Consider the following 12,717-nt stretch of genomic DNA (forward strand, 5'->3'; position numbering starts at 1 on the left):
CGGTTCCCTTGGCAACAAAACTATGCATTCTTACAATATAGGTAGATTGAGATTTTCTTCTTTTATTTTTGGTTGACCCGTAGTGTTCGGGCTTCGCCGACAAATCTTCGAGGCTTCGTGAAAGTCCGGCAGAGCACGGAGCGGGTAATCAAACCAAAAACGCTTCTATTATTTCAGAGGGTTTCGAACTCGGAATTGGGTGAATATATGAGCTCATCGTTAACCACTAGACTAAACCCCTTGGGGTTGATTGAGATATGTTTATTTTAAGCTAGACACTGCATCCGCACTCTATTCAACAGGTTAGATGGAAAAAAAATACTATTAATAATGTAGTGAGCTAGTTATTGATATGTGTTCGGAATCGAAAACTAGAAATTAGGGTTGTCCTGATGATTAAAGAATATGTCTATAAAGGGGAAGCTCTAGGTTCAAATCAGACTCCGGACGACATGTAAGATAATATTTTCTATTGGGTCACATGCACGGCTTCTGGCCAGACTTAACTGTCGCGTGGACTTGCAGGGTGTTCACATGGACCGTAGGATTAGTTGGGCAAAACCCAAACACTCATGTAATCAAAAAATATATATATAGAAAAATAGAAAGTATCTCATATAATTTTTTTTTGTTATAAGGGATCCCATGAGGCTAATACAATGAAATGAAAATCCTAATAACTAATAAAAGGGGCATGGTTCGTCCCACTGCGTATCAAACCTGCTTGTCAAGTGGGGATGTGCGTCATTGCGCTACACTCTCTTTGATTTAAATATGATATGATCTAAAATAAAAGATGAATTGAAAGAGAGTGTTGTCTACTTAATATTATTTTCCTGCCTCTCGTCCTACAATGGGTCAACATCTCCAATTTTTACTATCTCCTCTCAAACTTCCAGTATGACGTCCGATCACTTTATTTTTGTTTCTTTTTCAATTACCATCTCTAATTCTTACTTTTTATATTTCTTACCTTGATTTTTTTTATCTTCCTCTACCAAATGAATCCATTCATGAGCATATTGGCGCACGATATGCACGAGAAATTACTATATTATATATATATATATATATATATATACACTAGAAGCGCTTTTGAGATGTTTCTGTTCGCAAACTCTCAGCTCATGGTGATTTGCCTCATCGCATGCTCAAAAAATTGTATCGATCCATCTCCGCCAATTAATTTCCCTTTCAATACATTGTGCTCATGCCCAGGGTTTGGTTAGCTCCATCCCTCGCGAATTCGGAGAGGAAGGAAGCTAAAGAAGGAATAGCAACCTTTTTGTAATATCCATAACTCGTGATTGAATGTCTTTTCAACTACTCAATCGTAATTATTATAATTAATCATTATATTGAAAAATGAAACAAAGTTCTCGATTTTTGAATGGATACTAAATATTTCTTGAAAATATGTAAAAACAAATTCATAAAGTTGAATAAGTTAAAACATTTCTCCATAAATTTAAATATTATAAAAATCTAAAGAAAAGATGTCTAAATAATTACAACACTTGTCCATAAAAGTTGAACATGTTCAATTTTATTTATTTTTTACATGTTCTCGAAATGCGCAGGTTTTGAATCTAGTTATATAATCAAGTGGAGACATGATGGGCCAAACTAAATTATCTCAAAACGTTCACATCACTGAATAAAATTTTCTTATCTTTCAATTTTAAATTTTTGTAATGATTTTTAATGAAAACTATTATTTGTTATTGTTAGAAAATATTTCATAATAGGATCCGAGTAAAATAGAATGTTTTCTAATTTTTGATGACGTATTATTAGTTACATAATATCTAACTAGAGTCTGCACTCATGCTACGCTCAGCAATTGAAAAGTGCATTATTAGAAATTTACAAAGAAATGGCTTATTTGATGTGCCGGTGAAAATTTAAAAATAAAGAAAATGAAAATTAACTTAGTGAGAAGAGAGAAGTGTACTATAAAAGAATTCGTTTTACAATTGTAATTAAATGCTCCATTTTTTCCTCCTCCAATATAATTAAAGATAATTAGTGTAATTTTTTTTAAATTCAATTCAAAAGTAACTTATGGGGGATTCTAAATCCTTCTACCATATATTAGTATAGATAGATCATGAATTTTAAAATTTTTAAATTGAATGAATAATATTTTTTTCAGTGTGCATTCTAGTATCCAGAAACCCATCGGGCCCTGACTAATCTAGTTTGGGCCGGGTCACCCACTAAGGAGGTAAAGCTCTTTTAACATGGATTTTTTTTATTCACAAGACTCAACCGAAGATCTTACTTAAGAAGAGTAAGCGCCGAACCGCTTGAACTAACTCATTTTGATTGATTGAATAATTTTTCAGTAATATAAATATTATCGATCGATATATAATTTTCTGATAATATATATAGTTATTATACAGGCTATCTTTAGGAGGAGATAAGAGAGGGAAAAGAGGCATAGAAAGTCCCGTGGATAGAATTCGAATTTTAGAATCCTATAGTGCTATAGGCTACTGTACATTGGACAAATTTAATGAATAAAGGAATAGAAGCATAATCTCCTCTTATTATATGTTTTTAGGCAGAAGGAATATTCTCCCCTTATCTATATTTTCGGTTACAAAGAGGTTCATAAGTTTAGTACAATAAAAATTACATTCTCCCTTCATTCATATTCTCCCCTCATTATAATCACTAAAAGGGCACGAGTAACCTCACAACAAATATCGAAATTGAAACTTCTTGATTACCCAACAAAGACATATATCACTGTATTACACCCTCTTTAATTCCCTTGCCTTCTAATAGACTATTTGATAACAAGACGAATCGGAAAATCACACCCCTTTTGTATGCGTTATTAAGTAAATGTCTCCAACTCCAAAAAGAGAGTACAATCTCCTGCCATATTCTCATACTCATGCGTGGGAAGTATCGTACAACATGTAATTTCTTTTTTACTTTCATTATTTTGCAGAAACACAGTATTTCTCAAAGAAAAGACGATTCTCTCATACTAATACGAATTATATTTCATACTTCATGTAGTTTATTACGATGCTCTACTGACAAAATACTATAATTGATCCTCTATAGTAAGGAGTGGATCTACAATATAACTAGTGGAGTCAAGTGACCCCACTCAATTTTGAAAGATTTCATTAAAGTACCCATATTTTAATTTCACTTCAGACCATTGGCGTTTAAAAATTTTTAAACAATTGTGGTGTAAGATATAAATTAAATCCACTTTCTTTTTCCCCTCTCTCATACATGGCAAGAAGTGAAAGACTGCGGTCATTGCCAAAATAGAAATAAATCCCACAAATCTCTATCTCTAATTTGACAATCGTAAGATATTTTAATATATTTACTTCTTTGTGATTGTATTCTTTTACCTATTTATTTGCTGTAATTAGTATATCTATATGAAATTAAATTATCTAGATAATATTTTATAAGATAAAATGTTTCATAATTTGTACTCATTAACTTCAAGTCCTAGAAACATCACTATCTGTAGTACTTTGACTGGTCATGTACTTGCATTATTTGACAAAATTACTCAAATTCGTGAAGGAAGGCACGTTACTTCGGCCATATTCTCGTACTCATTCAACTAAAATTTTCATACTACATGTATTTTATCATAGTAGTGAATACTTCACTAATAATGTAATGTAATTAACCCTGTCTACTACTTTAAAATGTGACGAATTATACTCCGTTTATTGAACCTAACATACTCTTGTACTCATACATGCTAAATTTCGATAATGTGATGCAATAGCATACATACCCTCACCTATGAAAAAAGAGGATTCATGTTTGATTTTTGTCAATGAGATTCATTGTACCCTTTAATTGAACTTTTTATTTCTCTTATTAGGCTCATAGCTTGTAACCGGAAAAAAAGCATTTAAAAGGGTCTCCAGTGCTAAATGTATTTTACTATGGTACTCACTAACAAATAACTGCCATTAACCCACAGTTAGTACGTTAACATGTGACGGATTGTACTTGACCTTTAAGCAAAATAATTCTAACTCATGAAAGAAAGAACGACATGATCCAATCACAACTTGGCACTCTTATATGCTAAATTTGATACTACATGTATTTTATTGCCGTGCTGAATGCTCTACTAGCAAAGTACTATAATTAATCTTTATTAGTAATATGATATGTGACAAATTATACTTGCATTCTCAAGCAAATGTACTCAAACTCATTATACAAAGTACGACATCCTACTGTACTCCCATACTCATTCAAGCTAATTTTCGTACAACATGTAATTTTTTTTAACAGAACGGAATGCGCTATTAACAAGATGCCGTAATTAAATCTAGGCAGTACCTTGACATGTAATGGACAATACTTGCATTAAAAAACGATGCCCAACTTTGACACGTCGACAGATTGTCGCCCTAGAATTTCCCGAGATTTTGGTTGATTATGAAATTGCCCTTGAATTTCGGATCACAATGCAACATGCTCCCCAAAAATCAGTTTTGGGAATAATATAACCAATAAAATTCAGTGAAGTCGATCGTAATTTGTCTACCTGAAGTTTTAATTTCATAATCAAGCCCTTAAATTATGCATTTTCCGAAACTACGTATCACCCTAAATTCATTTTTTTTTTAGTAACAGAGAAAAAAATATTTTTCTAATAATCAATTTACAATTGTATCTTGCACGTGTAAGTCCCTTTAGAAGGAAGAAACTATTTGTTGCAGTGTTTCTTTTCTAGCTTTATTGTATCTTGGACCTTGTTTAATGTACGAAAGTCGTCTGACGAGTCTATGCAAGAGATAATATAAGAAGATTATAGTTTATCCATAAGGATTAAAATATGATCAAGTTTCTTAGAAATAGTATCAAAATTGTTTAAGATTCTTTTTTTCAAAAAAAAATAAGTCGCATAAAATTTACATAAGAGTATAGGCACGAAATGACTACAAATAATAGCTATATTTCTAATAAAAAATATATGAAGTCAAGGCGAGAATGTGAATTGGCTGATCAGAAAGAGTAGATGGCCAATTAGAAATTGCAAAGTTTAAGGGACAAATGGCAACCCAGTATAACTTTAGGTTTATAAGGTAAATTGCCTAAATGAAATGGGGAAATTGCACGCTACCCGAAAATCAGGGGTTCCTTTGCAATTTTCCCAGGAGATAGCAATCACTGAGCTGGCGCCGGCATAGCTTTTCATCTCAAAACAAAAAAATATCGAAATTTGTATATCTATATATGTAAACTTAATGTGTCATCATTCTGCATTAATTCATATAAAACAGAAAATGTCGTCCAGCATTGACCCAAAGAAAAAGTACAGAAGATTATGAAAATATCGGCTGATGGCAGAAAATATCCATATCACTTGCACGTAATTGATCGTATTTCTAATTTACTATATTATATGTGTCTTGTGTAATCTCACATGTTATTATTATAACAATTTCTTATATATATCTTTATGTAAGTCAATTTATTTCTAATATTTCTGTTAATCCATGCTTGTAAGATAACAATGAATAATCAAAGTCCACTCTTGTTGACATCGACTAATTGTGCATCCAAATTATATAGACGATATTTATTCCATGTATTAATGACATTTCACTTTCAATCTTAAAAAAAAAAAGAAAAAAATACTGCTCTTGGCTTACTTTTGCGGGATTAAGTTTTGGGAAAAAAGACAAAAACCCCCTTGTACTTTGGGGTTAGGACAAATCGCACCTTATTCTTTCGTTTGGGACAAATCGCACCCTGTTCTTTGCTACGTCAGACATAGGGAGTTACGGCGTCAAATTATTTTTCATTTTCAGTCCACATTCTTTAGCCTTTTAATCATTTTGGTTCTAAATCCTTTTCTTTTATCATTTTTATCCTCAACTTTCTATTTTGTTTCATTTTAGTCCTAAAAGAAAATCGAAAGGGGAGGAGGGGTCGGGGCTGCCAATAGGCGATGATTGGTAAATCATCCCATTTTAGTTCTACGAATATACATTTGTATGGTCAACCCCACGTGAGGAAAAGCTAGGTGTATATATATCCCTACTATTGTCAGCTAGGCATTTTCAGTTTTTAAGGTCATGAATAAGTTGTTGGGGACGATGAAGGCCTTCGAAAAGCACGGATTTGGTGAAAACGGCACCAACGTAAAAACTCAGAACTCTTGATCATTGGAAACTCGAACAAGAACACAAAGAGAAAGGGAGAAAGACTTCGAGTCATGGATTAACACTTTCCGAAGAGAATTATCCACTCCCTCATATAGCTGCTAAAGGGCTGTAACAGGATCCTCTAAGGATACAACGAAGCTTAAGAGGTTCGGACTAGCAATAACAGAAACTCACGCATCTCACTCTATTTCCGAAAGAGATTAATTAATTTCGATTGTTACTTTTGGCATAAAAGCCTTATATATATAGAAACTCAATGGATACAAATCGAAAAGACGTGGCTTTATCATTTGGGATATGTCCACAAGGAACCTTTTGATATATACATATATGTATTCATGTACACTTTGAACAACATGTCACTTGCATGCACAGGGAGGTCAATCCGTTGCCAAATAACCTCCCTTCATTGGAACGGTCAGCACTGTTGACCGCCACTTATATCGTACTAACGGTCAAGTGCTTGCATTATAAGCACCACTTGATAAATGGTGTCTGTTAAAGCCATTTGACCTCGGTATGGAAATAACATACCATATGCAAGATATTACGGTCACGAATTACATCAAGTAAATCATCGAAATACAATCCACACGGATTTGCAATCTAATTTTCAACATTCCCCCACTAGATCGTCAATTCCGGAAATTTCAACACAACGGTCAAGCATAGAGGAGTGGTATCATTAGATTAAACCCTCCTTTAGTGTAAATTCTCAAAGCAAAGACAAACTGAACGGTAGTTAGTCGCTTAAACCATCACACTAAAGTCAATGGCGGAAAAGTCACCCACTAGACCGTAAGACTCAAGCAAGAGCTTTGTTTTTTTAGCACCGTTTTGGTCATGAGCTCATCCCATTTTCATGAACATGTACGAGAGATAAAAACCTTTGAGAAAACTCCTTGATGAAGCAGCATCACTTGTTGTCCATGTAAGTGCACTACTCAATAACTTATACCGTATACCAATCCATTAAGAGTTAGAACTCATCCTCTAAAATTGAGCATTAAATCCTCATTCTTAGTGCACATTTGCCATTAGATAACTTGTTATCACCCCTTAAATCTCGAAACTAACTTTTAGCTAGTATGAAGTAGGATCTCATTATTAATAACGCGATTAATAGTTTTGTTCAATTTTAGCAACAGCACCTATACCAAATCTTTCGACTAACCCGTCATCGATGAGATCACTAAATTCTCACAGGTCTTATCATTTCAAACTCACGTCTCAAATTAATATATCTAGACCCTAAATGTACACATAATAATTATATTTGGGACATGGTCAACACCCTTGTCAAAATACACGGAAATAGCAACTTATGTTGTGGCCACGCTTTATCTCACAAGAGATCTCTTTAGCATTTCCTTGATATTAAGACTTCTGTAAATTTCACGCGAAAAAAAAAATTCCACCGAAAAAAATAACCACTGTTTGGCATCCATTGTCCAGGTCCTCGTGGCCATTGTGACCCCCACAGATAACAAACCTCTATTTTATCCCTTTAAAATATCGTTGCCACTCAAACAAGCATGCGAATTTCACCGGGTAAACGACCAAATAGCAATGAAAAGAGAGTGCAGCGCAGTAGTGTAAGTTCTCGTCAGTTGTTCTAAAGGTCGCATGTTTAATACCTAGTGAGATTATTCGTGCCTCCTTTATTAGTTATTTAGAATTTCCTTGTCGCTCTATTAGATCTTAGGGCTCCTTTGTAATAAAAAATAACCACCAAATAGCCCAAATAAAATTTACAATCTACTAATCTCATATTCCAAATATTTTAAATATAAAAACTCGTGCTTACCTTGTCCTTCGGTGGTGTACTTGTTTTTCACATCTCCATCGAAGATTTTGGTGCCACCAAACTGGTCGAGTTTCACAAACTCTAAGTTCATCAACTTGGGTGCGGTTGTCTCCTCCAAAACCATCTCAAATGGGATAATTCTCTTTGATTGTTGGGGATGAAGGTCTTCGAGATGCACGGATTTGCTAAAGACAGCACCAACGTAAAAACTCACAAACTCTTGATCACTTGGCAACTCGAACACGAAGAGAAAGGGGAAAAGGCTTTGAGGCACAGGTTAACGCTTTCCGAAGAGAATTATCCGCCCCTCATGTAGTTGCTAAAGGGTTGTGATGGGATTCTCTCGGGATACAACGAAGTTGAAGAGTTTCGGACTAGCAATGACAGAAACTCACACACTCTCTCTCTCTATTTCCCAAAAGAGAAAGACCACAATGCTCTTAACCGAAGTTTCCTCATATATAGATTTTCTATATATAATAACTTTCTATTTAATGAAACTATTATATCTAATATAACTATTCCTTAAATAAGTCCACATATATGTTGGATTTGACTTCGGGTGTGTGCACCCGAATTTCGTCTCGTCGGGGCACGCATGCACGCGCTTATGCAACGTGGCTTGGGAGTGTTCACCTTCCCAAGGACGTGCAACGGACGCGCGTAAGAAGGAGTCGCCACTACCTATTTACAACCCAAAGGTCGAGGGCCGGTGTGTTGCCCGGGTCTAGGGGTATGAGATACACCTAGTATGCTAAGGCAATGGTTTGTACGGAACCGGAAATTCCGAATTCGGGGGTTCTATTACGTGTGGCCTATATCCCACACGCCCTTTCGGTACTCTAGCTTGCTAGGCTTGCCATTTTATTTATTTACCGCATGATACACGTCCGTTTTGACACTGTAAATTTGAAGAAACACTCCGACCATTCACTATCCGACTGAGATTCTTACATGAATAAATGTATATAATAAATCCTTACATTGTTCTCTCAAATAAAAATACAAATTACAACGACTGAATCCCGATCGGTTCGTGTTTTGTCATTATTCCACTCATGCTCACTGTGTGGTTTTGGAAAAGACTGAAAATTAAATTAAAATGCACACTCGGTGTATGGGGGCATTGGACCCCGTGATTGACGGTTAGGGGCGTTGGACCCCGTGTGAATCGTGTCCTAAAGGATCGAGCTCGACCCGTATAACAAACAAGTGCAAAAATATAACAAATACCCATAAATAAACAAACAATTGGGTTTTGTTATTACCGAATTTACGTAAGTTAACCGATTATTAACCGGGATATCTTAACATGTAAATCCTACCTTAAAACAGACAAAAGCGGTGATGGAGAGGGCATATAGCATTCGGCGTTATTTTAGTAGACCCGACAAGCACGATGTCTGTAATCAAGTCTCAAATGTGTGGGTTGTTTTTAAATTATTCTATATCGTGACAATGTGGCTTTTATAGATTAAGAGTGTTTTCACCTAAAATCCGAAACCTAGCCCTTTGCTTGACTATTTGTCCATGTTTGGTTAAACCGAGTTTGAGATTAATCTATTTTTCGTATTTTAACCCGTTCTAAACACAAACTTAGGGAAATGGAAGCACGAAACACCGCTAGGGTGTTGGCGGGTCAAGAACCGGTAGTCATGCCCTTGAACTGAAAAATATGTGTGTGTATGAAAAATCAAGATTACGTGACACGGACTATCGAAAGTCAATAGCCGGTGTAGACCAATCCCTTGGATCCATCGGGGTTGTGAAGACCCCGAAAGAGCCGAGAGACCGGTCTCTCCGCCCGGAAGTGGTCCAAAAAGGACTTGTGTACCTTGATTTGAGCCGCCTCAAATTAGGCTTAGACTTAAGTCAAGATATACGAGTACTCCCTGGATATCCATGCTACGCGTGACACGTATCTCGGTATTTTTGAAATTGTGGATTTTAAAAAGGGGCATGGCCAACAGTTTTTGAACTATCGACGCGATTACAGATTATTGACCGGTTCGTGCAATTCATTTTAAAGAATCGAGTGATTCGTTTTAGCCAAGTTTAACGTCATGATTGCCCCGTATGTGAAATTTTAAGTTAATTAAAAATTTTCCAAACGCTTTAGTTTCTGGGTTTCGAGTTGCCGGGACGGTCATTGGTGGACCGCCCCTAGAAAACTCTAATTCCTGAACGTCTTGGGGTTAAATCCACTTTTTAATCAACTTTACATGATTAAACCGATTCATGTAAAATTTTAATCAAAGACACATTCAAACATTCCAAGCACACAAATATTGGCAAAATGATCACAATAAAATTAATTCGTCGGTTTTAATTCCAAGTGATTAATTAAACCGTTTTGATATATTCTTTGCCTTAGAAACTATGGGTCTATGAAGCGATTTATTTAAATCTAACGCATTTAACTTATAATTTATCATCCAATCAAAACCAAACATGAAATACGGTCGCATATGATCATATATCACTCATGATCATAACACACATCTCATAAATTGCTCAAGAATCAAATTAAAATAATTTTGAAAGAACAGAGACTAATTTGGAAATTCGGCTAAAAATTCCGGGGATTGATTTGAGACAACTTGAAAAGTTCCCGGGACTACTCTGGAACGTTTGAAAAGTTCTGTGGCTGACTGGGAATTAAAAATGGCATGGGACCTGATTGAAACAGATTTGAAAGTTTGGGGCTGATCTAAAAAAAGCGAAAAAATGTCACAGGGACTGAACTGAAATAAATTTAAAAGTTTTCTGGACCGGTTAAAATCATCAGAAATTTCTATGGCTGAACTGAAAATGTTGAAAATGGCCCGGGGCTTGATTGAAACAAATATTAAAGTTCGCGACTGATCTGAAAAAGTGAAAAATGTCACAGGGACTGAACTGAAACAAATTTAAAATATTTCCGTCTGGTTTAAATCGTCTGAAAATTCTGTGGTTGAACTGAAAAGTGTTAAAAGTGGCCCAGGACTTGATTGAAACAAATTCGAAAATTTAGGGCTGACCGAAAAATTGAAAATAGCCGTAAGGACTGAATTGAAACAACTTGAAAAGTTCATAAAACCGGGTTTTTGGTTTAACTCACGAACGTTTACTTCACATTACATCATTTAAATAAAACTTAATAGGGAAATGAGGCCCTAATCATGATACTAAGGTCAAGTATCATACCTAGCCTCAGGGAAATGAAAATTTGGAGGTCGGGTCGGATGGTAGAGGGTCGGGTACCCAGTTCGGTTTGGCAGACCCGACTTGAGGGAAGAACGCCCAAGAAGAGAGTTGACCGACTCAGGTGGCTCGAGTGGACGGGGGAGGCACGCCCGAGAGTTTCGAGCACCGAAGGCCCCTGCGCAAGGCTTGAAACAGAGTTGCAATGGCCAAAACCTGAGGCAACCAAGAAGCACGAGGAAAACCGTGAGAGCCACAAGGTAACCGAGAATGGAAAGGAGGGAAGCCGAGTTGCTTAGATGACTAGCGCGGGGAGTGGCGACCCTTGAGAGGTTGCTGGACCAAACGGAAGCAGAGATGGGGTCACGGGTTGCCAAGCTTAAGGAGTGTTGGAGGCGGTCAATGGACTTCTCCCTCGGGTGGTTGTGAGCTGAGGGAGTAGAGGAGATGAGTTTCGCTCGAGCTAAGGAAGGCAAGCTGAGGTGAAGCCCGTGAGTTGAAGGTGTCTGGAAGCTGGAGTGTCCGCGGGGTCCTCGAGAGGAGCTGAGGTGAGGGTGACTGAGGGCCTTCGGACCAGTGGGAGCTTGGGAGGAGTTTTAATGGTCCCGTACCTGTGCTGTGGGAGTGAGCAGGCCGAGAGGAATCGAACTGGTGGTTTTTTTCTTGGTCCCAGGTGAGGGTTCCTAAGTGTGTCCCTGAGCAGGGAGCAATCCGAAGGAGCTGAGGGACTTGGGGCCAGCTGAGAGGAAGGTAGGGAGAGTTGCGGCTGAGAGGAAAGAAAGAGAGCTGCGGGTGTGTGTGTGTAGCTAGGAGCTAGGGTTTTTTTCTTTTTATCCTTGGTTGGAGAGGCGTGCTAGGATTTTTTTTTAGTCGAGGGGAAGTCGGGGACTGTCCGGGACCAGCTGAGAGCTGAACTGGGGGAGCTGGAGAGAAAGAGAGAGAGTTTTGACTTAAAATATATATAATAGTTGAATTTGGCCCCACCAACATGCCATACTAAATTTTTCTTTAATTTTGTACAAAAAAATTGATGATGGTCTAAAATTGAAAGAAATAGTATTGTTAAGTATTCTTAGATAGTTTTCAAAGAATGTGGTATATTTGAGACTAACGTCAATTCTAACGTCTAAAATATAAGTATTAGTGAATATATATACTTATATGAATTTTTTTAGCACATCGAATATTACTAAAAAAAATATTGATCAGCATCGCATAATGTATTGGAATCGGTACATGCTAGAGACTAACACCATTTGTTCCTCTTAGAGAATAATTCCAGGCATCCTTTTGAGTTGTGTATGTACTCATAGTGATTTCACTGTGCCAGTGCACTCTTAGACATACATTACTATATATGGAACCCATTCCCCATGGCAATTCATATGGTTTGTTTATATTTGCTCGTATCTTATCCTCTCACGTTAACATTATATTCTCCAAATCTCTTGATGTCATGAAAAAGAAAAAAAAAATAGGAATTTCGCAAATGGACAGATGAAAACAATTGGAAGAGATTGATTATTCCTCAACCCCCATTATTGT

The 12,717-nt window shown here is 36.5% G+C and overlaps 1 long non-coding RNA gene across 1 annotated transcript; it reads right to left on the reverse strand.

The window, feature by feature from the left end:
• Positions 1–9,229: 9,229 nt before the first annotated feature.
• On the reverse strand, positions 9,230–12,208 carry LOC116194634. Its single transcript, XR_004154471.1, has 2 exons — positions 11,496–12,208; positions 9,230–11,388 (listed from the first exon to the last, which is right to left on the reverse strand). It is a non-coding gene; the product is annotated as an uncharacterized LOC116194634 (long non-coding RNA).
• Positions 12,209–12,717: the final 509 nt, after the last annotated feature.

The sequence above is a fragment of the Punica granatum genome, chromosome 2, assembly GCF_007655135.1.
Source record: "Punica granatum isolate Tunisia-2019 chromosome 2, ASM765513v2, whole genome shotgun sequence".
NCBI classification, from domain to species: domain Eukaryota; kingdom Viridiplantae; phylum Streptophyta; class Magnoliopsida; order Myrtales; family Lythraceae; genus Punica; species Punica granatum.